Raw genomic sequence first — 13,126 nt, forward strand, 5'->3', positions numbered from 1 at the left:
GTGATAATGTGTTTTTGGCTATTTTGGTGTGTCGGGGGTACCAGGAATCAGATCATGACCTTATGCTTTCCAGGGAGGTACTTGTGCCATTGAGCTATATCCCCAGTCCTGAGATAATGTGTTTTTAAAAAATAATCACCTTACCTAACTTATGTAACCTTCGTGATGAACAACAGAGCATCCTCACATTCTGAAGCCAAAGAAATAGAAGCTAAAAGTAGTGGAAGAAATTCTCTGAGTAGTTGGTTCAAGCTGTGAAAGAAAAGTTAAAAATCAACACCAGGTTAAAAATCTGACGCCACGTTAAAGCAAGATGAGCTCCCGCAGCCCACACAGTGACTTTTAGACTCACGTGGCCTTGACTGACCACATCAGCTGCAGCTTAGAGACGGTCCAACCGGCCTGATCGACTGTGTCCGTCTGGACGTCCAGTGCTGCCTGCCATATAAACAACATGTTCTGTCTGCAAGGCCTGTCCAGCTGGGATAAACTAGTCAAGGACATGCTTAGCTCTACCTGCCCTGCTCATTAAGTCTCTTTTCCTGCCTCATAATAAGCAATTCTGCTCAGTTACTTCTGCCTGACAGTGCATGATTTAATTCATGTAACCAGGTATACAATAACCTGCCAGCAGCTTTTATATTTTCTGCTTACAAAATATGTGTAAGTTTCTATTTCATTCTCAGGAGGGGCTGGTGATTTGAAACCAATTCCTACCAGCCCACTTCTGTAATTAATCTCTGACTTCCACACTCCTCGGTGTGAACCGTTTGGCTCAGTACCGGCTTTCTGCAGGGAAGTGACCAAGTGGAAGCATGTGACTGGAGCCCAAGTCCTGCAGCTCACTCTGGAGGACGCAGTCTCTGACCACCACCCCAGGAGTGCCAAACTTTGAGGTTAGTGGGAATTCCACAATTTCTCAGAGACTTTTTGCCTCTTGGAGACGGTTTCCTTTGTTGCTAGTGAGATGGCAGTAGGGCAAGCCTAACATCCTACAACGGCTGAATGCTCTGCAAAGACAAATCTTGGTATTCCTTTGCCAACAGAGCCGGAGAGAGGGTCCCTGTTAGGAAAAAGTGAACAAAAGGAAAGAAACACAGAACAGCAGCAAAACCCTGCTTGCCTAGTGGAATCTGCGAAGTTCTTTTGTGTTGATCTCTTTTTGTAAGAGTCAGGATTGATCTAAGTTTATTACTTATGAATACAGTCATATCTTTGATTGCAGAGTTAATGTATCCAGTTAACTACACCCAGAAGATGCTGCTGCGGTTTGCGCTGTCATAAATCAGCGAGACTGTTAATAGTAACACTGCCTTAATCACTCTGATGCCTCTTGTTGCTAATGGGGACTATAAAAATAGACGAAGGTGTGAAGAAATGTACTTTCTGAAACTTGCCATGCTTGAAAGGAGGCGTGACATGGGCTTGCAAAGCAGGCCCATAAAAGCCTTTGTGCTGAGATTGCAGCTCCTTTGGCTGGCTTCCCATGGCTGTCCACGAAGCTCCTTCTTTATCTTTCCAGGAGCCTTACAGGGCGGGCCTCTTGGCCTCCACCCCTCAGACTCCGACTCCTGAGCTCCTCCTCCCATCGCAGCTCACAGGGACCCAGGCCTGGCACTGACCACGCATACATACTGTTTGCCGTTCATGCTGCTTCTCAAAAACCATTGAAATGCTGCTTTTCCAGCGTGCTTGACTTGAAGTGAACCAGGCTGAGATTTGGGGGCAGCTTCAGGCTGTACAAATACACTTCAATCAGTGGGCAAAGGGAAACACAGAAGCCAAATGGCCATTCGGCGCTTCAGTGTGGGATGCGCCGTAAATTCTCAGTCTGTTCAGTAGCTTAACTTTATCAGGGCATGAGCCAGTAACATTTATCTTCATTTCTCAACTTAGTGCCTGCAGCAGGATGATGGCTGTGTTATGTTTGGTTTTCTTGGCATTATGTTTGAATTAAATGAAGACCGAATGGGACCTAGAAGAAAACATCTCTCTTTCTGACCTACCCTTCTGGCCCAGTTTCCTGTATTTAACAGACACGGTGGCAAACATAAGAACTGACCCACATGCTGAGGCTTCCACAGAACCAGGGCAGGCCTTGTGGAAATGAAGAGAAATAGCATTTAAAGTGTTTCTTAAATTGGATCCTTCTGCCCCAACCTCAGCAGACCTGTGGAGCAGGCATCCATGTGATTTTCTTGTTGGAATAGGTTGAGGGGAGGAGGAGAGGCATGCAAAATAGTTTTTTAGGTTTCTGTGTCTCATTAACAAGTGGATAAATTAATTGCGTCACACGTCCATCTCAATTTTATCTGCCTCGCTAACACTAAATTGCAGCTGGAGCTCGTGAGTGCTGGGCTCAGGTGCAGCTGAAGGCTCTGTGGAACGAGGGCATCAAATGTGATTTCACGTCAGGATTAGTTTGGCAAGAGTGTAGGGACGGCTACGAGGGTCCTGTGGGGATGAGAAGAGGCTGGATTGTTAAGGATCTTGGTTCAGGAATATCTCAGGGAAGGAGGTTGACATGTCTTGGTGAATACTTCTGATTTCCCAGGTGCTTAAGAGGCAAAAAAGAGCTGAAAGGATGGACCCAGGGCCTTTCTCTTTGCAGGCCCTGAAGGACCAGGCACTTTTCTCCTGAAGCCTCAACAGGACCTCAGACATGCCTGCTTCTATAATTGGCAGCCATGGCAGGAAGAGACTCCCTCTACCACTGCTAACCAGCTTCCGCCCCACTGAATCATCAGAGCAAAAACTGCAGCTGGACAGAGCAAAGGCATCAGAACCAAGAGAACACAATCCGCTGCTGTCCTGAAGAGAACAGAAGTCTGACTTTCTCCAGTGAGGGGGAGTCACTGCCTTGACTGGGGTCTAAGTCTTCTCTCACCTTCTGACTTGAACTGCAACACTGGCTTTGCTGAGTCTTGAGTCTACAGCCTTTCAAATAAAACTTATACCGTCAGCTCTCCTAGGTCTCCCATTTATTGACCACAGACCTGTGACTTATCAACCTCCAAATCTTGTAAGCCAATTCCTTACAATAAACCTCTTGTTTTTCCTCTGTGCATATCCTCCTGGTTCTGTTTCTCTGTGCAACCCTAATACAGATTTACACTTGGGAAACGCAGTGAGTGTTTACCAGGAATGGAGTGATTTCATCGGTGATTGTATTTTCATCTACACCATAATGTCTTATGCAGGCATTAAAGAAGCAAAAGCAAAACAAAACATACCCATTAGGGCGATTTAGGGCGGTTTCCCTGAGGAGGGGGTTCATAGTGAGGAAAGCCAGGCACAGAAAACCGCTGAAAATATAATCCTGTTTTGTAAAATAAACAACTCTGTACTTCTTAAGCATGTTTATACTGTATGGAAGGAAACGTGCTGTGTGGTTACCAGAAGGTTCCTCTCTGGGGAAAGAGGCCATAATGTGGGTGCAGCCGTAGGGGCCAGGAGCAGGGAAGCAAACCAAACACTACATTTGCACAGATAGGAACAACGTGTATGCAGGGGTTAGGAAATTTTAAACAGTTTTTTAAAAGAGGAAAGAGAAAAGAAGAAACAGCGGGTGGGCAGTGCTGCTGAATGCTCCTGAGACCTAGCTTGATGGGAGGCCAAGCTGCATCCTCAGGGCGGCTACTCACCACCATCCCTGACGTCACTTGACCCAAGCAAGCCATCAAGTTGCTTTGGGGTCAGATTTAGAGCTAAGGATGGAATTGTATATACCAGCTGTCAGCAGGCCGGACTGGCGTTCCAGGGGCTCCTGCTGTATTTCAGCATAAGGTCCTGAGCGGGGGGGTCTGAAAGCAGTGTACATGAGGCGAACACGGGCTAGCAGCCCGCCTTACTCCATGCCCTGACTAGGGCACCCTTCTGAGCTGGTCCAGTCCTAATGTTAAATTCCATGGAAAAGAGCTTTTAACATTAAAATTTTTGCTAAGTGTAAAGTAATTCTTAAATTCCTAAGGTTTTTTTGGTGAATTAAAGAGAACTCGGTGGTGTCCCTATTGCATCTTTATGACTTTGGAGTCCCAGAGCGGATTTCAGTTTATTTATAGAAAGAAAATTCATCTCTTAGTCTCTGCTCCTCTTGCTGCTTATTGCTGCTCACCAGTGTGAAAACGTGGCCTCAGTCAGGCGGGAGGCACAGCTGCCTTCCCTAATGACCTCTGCCTGCCAGGAGCAGTCACAGCAAGAGTGACACTAGCCTGAGCTTCTGGAAAGGGGAGTCCTGAAGGGAGCTCAAGGGGCGTCCGCTCCCTGGACAGGGACTCGCCTCACCGGCTGCAGGGCCTGAGTGTGTTTGCCAGGAGTCTGACCTGGAAGACTGACAGCTGCAAAGTTGCCTCTGGAGGGAGCTGGTGGCAGGGAGACTCTGAGTGAAGTCTCTTAGACCCCGGCCTGCGGGCGTTTGGTGCACTCCCTCTGCCTGCGAAGGGCACTGCCTTCCCTCAAGGTGCACGTCTTCCTTGGCGTCTGCCAAGTACCACTTCAGCCTAGATAATGGCTGGTCTCCCCCCATTAGAGTTCTTGTTCTGAAAATGACATTTTATGAAAACTTAGAAGGGTTTTTGTTTTTGAATCCTTCTGTTCAAGATACATTTCATCACCCTGTCCTGTTTGTTTCCTCTCTGTCTTGCAGCCCTGTGTGCCAGCCTCCTGCCCTGCCTCTCCCCTGCAAGGGCTGACACTGGTACACATGGAATTTATTTCAGTCTCCGTGAGATGTTGGCTTTTATACACATAATTCACATCTCAGACTCACTCCTGGAGACAAAATAGATTTGTTCATTCTTAAAGTGTTTTTAATTAGTTTTTGAAAGAATCTTCTGACCCAAACCAACTTGGGCAATGTGGAAAAACAAGACAAAGCTGGAGGCGGCGTTGCGGATTGCACTCAGGCCTCGCATACACCAGGCAGGCACCCACCACTGGGCCGCCCCCAGGCCTATGCTGTGAATATTATCTGAAGTATTTGGTTGATTCCAACTTGGATAAAAGGAGAAAGACTACGAAAAGGCACAGAAATACATAGAGGACAAATTGTGGTAGCTCCAGTTCTAAAATACTTAATTTTTCAGGTTTCAAATTGGAATACAAATTCTGGCGAATACATGTGTAATAGTGAAAGTAATCAGGCAGACTGTTTACGTTTGACTTTTCCAGAATTCAGAAGAAGGTAATAATTACTCTATCTAGGTATGCAGAACAAGGAGTCAGAGAACCAAGCCATATAAATCTCAAGGGAAATGAAGTGTTAGTGTCATTGCTACCTCTGAAACGCTAGAGGATTTCAGAGCTAGGAGCCCCTCTCTGTTGAGTAATTATTTAGGGAAGTCGTTTTACAGTGCGGTCTTTGACTCCTTCTCCAGTAAATGATTAGAAATTGATGTGGAGTGATTTCTGGTCAGTTATGGACCTGGCCTCCAGATTGCTAATGTTTGAAGGAGCCCAGAAAAGTAGTAATGAGAACATTTGCTGTGGGTTGCTGTTCTGAGCCTAGCTTCTGGGCACAGTCTGCACTTGAAAATGAAATTGAAGTCTTAAAAACACAATCAACGTTTCTTTAATTTTCTAGCTTCTGCCCAAACCCCTGGGTTTCTGTCTTTAATACTCTGGGAAATGAAAAGAGACTCTTTGATTACTCATGGCCCCAAGATGTTGTTCGTGGTTTCTGCTAAGAGGAATGTTAATTGCTCATGCAGAATAGAAATATGAGCCCCCAGGATTTCGCAGGATAGGGCCAAATTGTTTCTCAAGAAAGATTTCTCAAAATCACTCATAATGGACTGAAAATCATCTAATTTGAATTTGCAATATGAGAAGCAAGTGCTTTAATAGATTGAATTCCAATTTATATAGCAAAAATTTTTATTGGGTTTGGTTCTTTCAAAAATTGAGGATAAATCAGGCCAGGCTTGAGTGTATTGTTCACAGTTTAAAAAAATAGCATTATCCTTCTCCTACCTCTAATGGAGCAGGCCTTTCATGAACATCATGGTGCCCTGAAGTGTCCAGCAACCCTGATGCTCACCATGTTCATTTCATGGGGGATGCACATGCAAAACGCACAGAAGTCTTGTTCTGACCTTAGGTCTCAGTTAGTTTAAATTTGTTTTCTTTCCACTTTTCTGAACCTGAAAGCAATGGTTTTCGGTACAGCAGGAGGATACTGTGGCTCTGCTCCTCGGTGCGCTTCTAAGTGCTTCATGGCTGCACCTTCAAGAACATCACTGCTGTTTGTGTTTCTTTGTCTCAAAAAATATGACTTACAGATTTGAACAACTTAGGCACAGACTGAACTAGAACTGTAGAAAACAGTTGTTGGTAGGAGTTTAGGGATCATATTCAACTCAGGAGTTTTCCTACAAGTAGAGAGTTTTCCTTGTCTTTCTGGAGGAAGGCTTGCTTGGGGTGGGCATATGTATTCTTTTCTGTTGAGTTGACCAGGCCAGTAGAATACTTCTGCTGGGGAAAAAGGGCCAGAAATGAACCAAATGAGGAACACAAGTGTTTACTTTCTTGGTTGGCTTTAGGAAGCAAGGAGCTAAAATCTTGAAGTGGAAGCACCTTGCATATGGCTTTCCTTCAGGATTGGGGTAAGTTTTTCGCTGTGTCCTTTTTGTGTGCTGATGTGAGGTTCAGTATGCGTTTGATGGGTTCAGAGTAGAAGTTAGTTTTTGAATTCTCCTGCTTACTCTTTCTTTTGGGCTTCCTTCTGGGAATCTACCCAAAGAACGAGTACCACATTGGATGACTATATATTTTTTTCTTTCAATTAATTGGCTTGTCTTGTAACCTCTTAATAAGAGTATTTTGAAGTTAAGAAAGAAGGGAGAAAGGACACTGGTGTATTTTCTAACTGTATAGGATAGATGTTAATTCAAAAAATAAAGCAGGTAAGCAGGGATCTTAGAGTGCAATCCACGGCAGCATTTAACAATAGTTTTAAAAATTCTTGGTTTTAACAGTTAAGATTCTTGAAGATATTATTAGGAAGCTTCTTTGTATAGCTGCATGTATAACAATAATGTGCTAGAAAACTAGTTTTCATAGACATAACAGAGTTAAACATTATAAATTTTGTATGAGAGGAATCTGAATGCATAAGATTTTGCTGTAGTGATATTATCCACTGAACTTCATTTCATATGAGATTATGAGTTAAGTTTAAAATCTAGGCAAACTTAGGATCTATCTTTGAAGTTTGTATGAGAAATTGAAATTCTGGGAGGAAACTCAAAATTGTCCATATATAATTTCTAATTTGTGTTGTGCTATTTCAGTGTAAGGATAATGACATGAAGTAGAAATTGTCTTTTAGTAGACAGATGAAGGTAATTACAGTGATTATAAGAGATGCTGGAAAATATTGCAGTAAATTGACTAATTTAGTTCACATTACAGAAACTATTAAAATGAAAGCATTAAATTGTAAGTGTGAAATATTTATTAAAAATCACATAGCACAAAATCTTTAGAGCTGGCAATTTTATAGAGGCCACCTTCCATCTCTACTGACCCCAATTTGCAATATATGATGCATGTTTAGAAATCAGTCTCATAAAAGATGGAGCCTAATCCTTCCTTCCTTCCTTCCTTCCTTCCTTCCTTCCTTCCTTCCTTCCTTTCTCCTCCCTTCCTCCCTCCTTCCCTTCTGTTTTCTTCAGTCCTTTAAAACTTGGTCTCTTTCTCCTTGGTATGTACCCCCGAGGAGTTATATGTACAAATCTTTTGTCTTTGCAGGGGTGGAGGTACTAAGAAGAAATTTCCAGGTGGGGAAAGGCTAAAGATTGAGTGGGAAGAAAACGTTCATTTGCTCACAATGTCTCGGTCCTGTTCTCATGTTACTCAGCTTCCTGGATGCAAAGGGCGTCGCAGAGCATCGGTGGAGGAGTGGGACCATGTGCATCAGAGCCAGGGTCATCCGGTGTCTGTTGCTGGCTGCTTACTACTGCCAGAGTTTCCCGGGGCTGGGTGTGTTGGAGAAGTTCTCTTCTTGGTGCTGACCTGGCCCTGGGTCCATCCGGACAGCCCCCTACTCAGCTTTGCAGCTCTCCCAGCCTCCTTCTCAGAGTTACCACTACTCAGCAATTCTTGCAGACGCTTTTTCTAAAAATGCTCTTAGCAAAGCCAGCATCCTAATCATCCCTGCTGAAGCAGATGGCCTTGTGTCACCTGCTCCCCCTTCCCTTATCCAAAATAAATTTTCCTCTGGACCAAGCCCCCTTGATTTTGCATTGGCATTTTGCAGCATTACACAAATTATGCAGCACTTAAATCACACCTAATTACAATCTCTGCCAGCAGGGTTTGCTACTCAGAATGGAAACCCAGAGAACCAGAATGGAAGTGGGAGAAGAAACCAGAGAAGAATCACACATAGGAGAGGCGAATCATCTTCTGTGAGAAAGCCTGGGAACCCGCGTGAGTGATCGCTGAGAGGTCTTATTTTGGCTGCATTGTTTAGGCAGTACCATGTGCTGCTCTGTGTGATGGCACCAGCTCTCTACGTCCATGAAAAGCCTCCTGGCAATAAGAATAATGTCTGTGGAGGAGGCCTGGGACAGGAAAAGCCACAGTGGGGTTTTACACAACCTCCTCTTTTAGGAGGAAGAGCCAAGGCTATAATCCAAAGAATGCCTAGTGTTTGAGTTTTTGTATTTCTTTATTGAACACCCTTCAGGTTGCTTTGCTCTTATTTCTTAGTGTTCTGAGCTATTTCCTCTCCTTTAATTTGCAGAGTGCTCAGGAGAAGTAAAATATTTTTAAAGATTGACCCAGGTTAAGTATATTTCAGTATTAAGTCTTGTGGAGCAAATGTTAAATAAATTTTAATTTAACCTATAATTCCACAATTAACAAGAGTGAGCAGGTACATTCATGACCTTCTCAGAATTCCTGGTGTGGTATGCCAGTGACACGCTGCTGTTCCTATGGGATTTGGGTGGCAGTCTAGAGATTAAGTGGCTGTACCTCATGTGCCATTTAGTAATACCACACTCGTGCCTTTGACATGTTCTATCCTGTTCATGAAATGTTTTTCCCCCACCTTTGGAAGCTTTTTCTGTTTTTGTTTTGTTTTTTCAAGTGGTCAGTTTTCTCTTTTAGTCTGCATTTTTCCACTCTTGACTGTGTATTGGTACGTTTGCAGTGCGTGATGATTGCATCCCTCCTGGGGCGCTGGTGCACGGATGTAGCGTACCCTAATTCTCTTCCCACTCCCTGCGCCTGCCTTCTTCCCATGTTTCTGTCCCTCCATCTCTTGGTCACCTTCCCATTTGAAAAGATCTATCTTCCTACTTCCAGTTACCTGTGTTTTAGTTTGCTCTTTATTTGTATTTTGAATTCCTTATGTAAGAGAAGCTATTCAGTATTTACACATGGCATTACGGTCTCAGTGTCCCCCATTTTTCTATAAATGACTCAAGTTTATCCTTTTGTGTGGAAGAGTAGTACCTCATCGTATATTAATATCGTATTTTCTTTGTCCAGTCTTCTGTTGATGAACATATGGGCCACTTCAGATATTTTGCTATTATAAATTGTGCTGCTATAAACATGGAGGCATGATGTCTTTATGGCTTTGGGGAAGATATCTAAAAGGGGAATAGCTGAAAATTTCTAGTTTTGGTTTTCTGAAAAACCTCCTTCTAGATTTTCATAGTGGTTGTACTAGTTTACATGCCCAGCAGTGATGTGGAAGTGTTCCTTTTCCACCACGTTACCCGCATTTTTCATTATTTTATTTTCCAAAATGAAAGCAACACATAACTTATTTTCAGATCTGATGTGATACTTCCCAAAAACACACTGATGAATCTTTTTATGATAACTATTGTTATGCCTGATACATTGTGACAACTTGAGAAGTTAAAAATTTAACTGAGAGACTCGGCAGAGAGCCAGGATCCTTACTTGGCAAACATCCCCATCCTGTGCGACAGGAGGGCACCCAGGTGGTGTGACGCTACCCTGCCTGGCGCTGGGTAGCCTGCTTACCCTATAAGGGGGAGAAGAGGCTTGTTATCCCTTTTGCTCTGGCTGCTTTTGCAGGTTGCTGCCTTGAAATGCTGCTCCAGGGCCACGCCACCCGGCCGTGGGGCCAGCTGATGATGGACTGAAACCTCCACAAACAATGAGCTAAATAAACCTTTCCTTCCTTCATTTTGGGTGTTGGGAATTTTGTCCCAGCAATGAGAAAAAGTAACCGACATTCTTTTTAAGTAAGATGGTATCTCAGGGTTATTTTAATTTGCATTTCTCTTATGACCAGTGACTGCAAACACTTTTTCATATACTTCTTCTGAAAAGTGTCTGTTCATTTCAGTTGCCGTTTTTGGATTGGCTCTTTTATTTTAGGGGTCTAATATTTTTGAGTTACTTGTACATTCTCGATACTAGTCCTCTGTCTGACCAGTAGCTGGCATTTTTTTTCTCATTCTGTTATTGTCTCTTCATTTTGTTGCTTGTTTCTTGTACAGTGCAGAAGCTTTTGATATTCTGTTTGTTGATTCTTGTGTTATTGGTGTTCTGTGCAGAAAGCACCTGCCTATACCCATGTTTTCAAGAGTTTTATCTATTTTATCTTTCAGCAGATAAAGTATTACTGCTTCAACATGTAGGTCCTTAATTTATTTTTAGTTTAGTACATGGGGAGATGCACGAGTCTGATTCAGTATTCCACTTGTGACACCACCACCATTTATTAAAGAGTCTATTTTTCCTCCAGTGTATGTTTTTGACCCCTTTGTCAAAATGAAATAGCTGTCTGGGGTGTTTTTCTGGATCCTCTGCTCCAGTGGTGGTGAACTTATGTGCTGCAGTAGAGAGTTTGTTATCGTGGAAAGTTCTAAAAGGTTTGTCATACGCTCTAGCCTGTTCAGCTGATCCATGTTTGTTTTATGCCCTTGCCATGTGCTTTTATCACTGTAACTTGTAAGATACCTTCAAATTTGGGATTGTGATGGCTTTTGATTTGCTTTTGCTACCTAGGATTACTTTTGTTTTTTGGATCTCTTCTATATGAATTTTGGGATTGTTTTCTCTAGTTCTGTGAGGAATGCTATTTGTATTTTCATTGGGATTGCATTAAATCTGTGTATCAAGTTTGAAATTATGACCGTTTTTACTGCATTCATTTGCCTATCCAGGAACAGGGGATGTCTTTCCATTTCCTGATTTCCTCTTTCACCTCCTTTCTCAGAGTTTTTGTTGTAGCGATCTTTCACTTCCTTAGTTAGGTTAATTCTCAAGTATTTAATTTTTTTGAGTCTATTGTATTTTTTCCTAATATCCTTGTCAATGAGCTGCTTGTTATTGACATACAGAAATACTATTGATCTTTTTTGTGTTAATTTTATATCCTGCTACATTGTTGAATTTGATTATTAACTCTTAGGAGTCTTGTGGAAGTTTTTTGGACCTTCAATATAGAGGATCATGTCATCTGCAAATAATGATAATTAGACTTTTTAATTTTCTATACATATCCCTCTTATTTCTTTTTCTTTCCTGATTGCTCTGGAATATATATTTTAGCACTATATTGAACGGGAGTGATGATAGTGGATATTCTTGTTTTGTTCCTTATTTTAGAGGAAAAGCTTTTGATTTTTCCTATTTATTATGATGTTAGCAGTAGGTTTATCATAAATGACTTATCAAATGGAGATAAAGTCTTTCTATACCTACTTTTTTGTGTTTTTATTATGAATGGTTGTTGAATTTTGTCAAAGGCCTTTTCTGTGTCTGTTGAGATGATCATTGATTTTAGTACTTGATTCTATTTATATGATATTTTACATTTATTGATTTATGTACTTCTTTCTTTTGGTTGGATCATTGTCTGGTTTTAAATTGGGGTAATGCTATCTTCTAGGAATGACTTTGGGAATATTCCTTCCCTTTCAATCTCATTGAAGAGTTTGAGGAGTAGTGACATTAGTTTTTTCCTGAAGTTACCACAGAATTCAGCAGTGCAGCCATTTGGACCTGTGCATTTCTTAATTGGTAGTTTTTTAAAAAGTTTATGTTTTATTGGATTAGTGAGAATTTTTATGTCTTCTTGGTTCAGCTTTGGTAGTTCATATGTATCTAGGAATCAGTCCGTTTGTTCTGAATTTTCCAATTTATTGGCATATAAGTTTGAAAAGTAGTTGCTAATAACCTTTTTCATTTTTAATGACATGAATTTGTGACTCCTTGTTGCTGATAAGATTGGCTGTTTGTCTATTTTGTTTATTCTTTCAAAGAACATCTCTTTGATTTGTTGATTATATATAAAATGTCTCGCTGTCACTGATTTTTGCTTTGATCTTTATAGTTTCCTTCCTCGTACTAGGTGTGCATTTGAGTTGTTCTTGTTTTTCTGGGACTTTGAAGTGCATCGTTAGGTTATTTGTTTGGGCTTGCTCTGTTTTAAAGATGTGGGTGTTCACAGCTGTAAACTTTCTCTTAGGATTCCTTTGATTGTATTCCATAAGTTCTGGTATGTTATGAAGGCATTATCATTTAATTATAAAAGCTGTCATGCTGCTTCCTTGATTTCTTCTGAGACTCACTGGTTATTCAAGAGTATATTGTTTAATTTCCATATGTTTGCACAACTTGTGATTTCCTTTGCCGTTGATTTACAGTTTCACTGCACTGTGATTTGATCATATGCATGGTATAATTTCAATTCTTTTGCATTTACTTGAGCATGTTTATTGAGTAGTATGTGGTCTGGTTTGGAGAAGGTTCCATGTGCTGCTGAGAAAAATGTATATTCCATTGTTGTTGGCCAAACACTGTAGATATCTATTCAATCTCTTTGTTTGAAAGTTTGGTTCAACTCTGGTATTTCTTTGTTGAATTTTTTTGTCTAGTTACTCTGTGACAGTGGGGTACTGAGGTTCCCTACTATAATTGTATTGATGTTTATGGTATCTTTTATGTCCAGTAGTGATGCTTTTATGAAGTTGGATGTACCAGTGTTTAGTGCATATATTTTTGTAATTATCCTTTCCTATCAAATTTTTCCTTTAACCAATAAATAGTAGAATATTGTTTTCCGCCCTTTGATTTTTAGTCCATGAGTTTCTTTTTGTGTTAAATGTGTTTCTTTTGTGTAGAATACCAC

General features: G+C 41.4%; 1 long non-coding RNA gene across 1 annotated transcript; it reads left to right on the forward strand.

Annotated features, from left to right (window-relative positions):
- Positions 1-446: 446 nt before the first annotated feature.
- LOC134477515 (uncharacterized) lies at positions 447-3,061 on the forward strand. The gene is made up of 2 exons (XR_010049539.1): positions 447-896; positions 2,612-3,061. It is a non-coding gene; the product is annotated as an uncharacterized LOC134477515 (long non-coding RNA).
- The last annotated feature ends 10,065 nt before the right edge of the window (positions 3,062-13,126 follow it).

Source organism: Cavia porcellus, unplaced genomic scaffold (genome assembly GCF_034190915.1).
Source record: "Cavia porcellus strain 051 isolate PalLab524CR breed Dunkin Hartley unplaced genomic scaffold, mCavPor4.1 scaffold_9, whole genome shotgun sequence".
Taxonomy (NCBI): domain Eukaryota; kingdom Metazoa; phylum Chordata; class Mammalia; order Rodentia; family Caviidae; genus Cavia; species Cavia porcellus.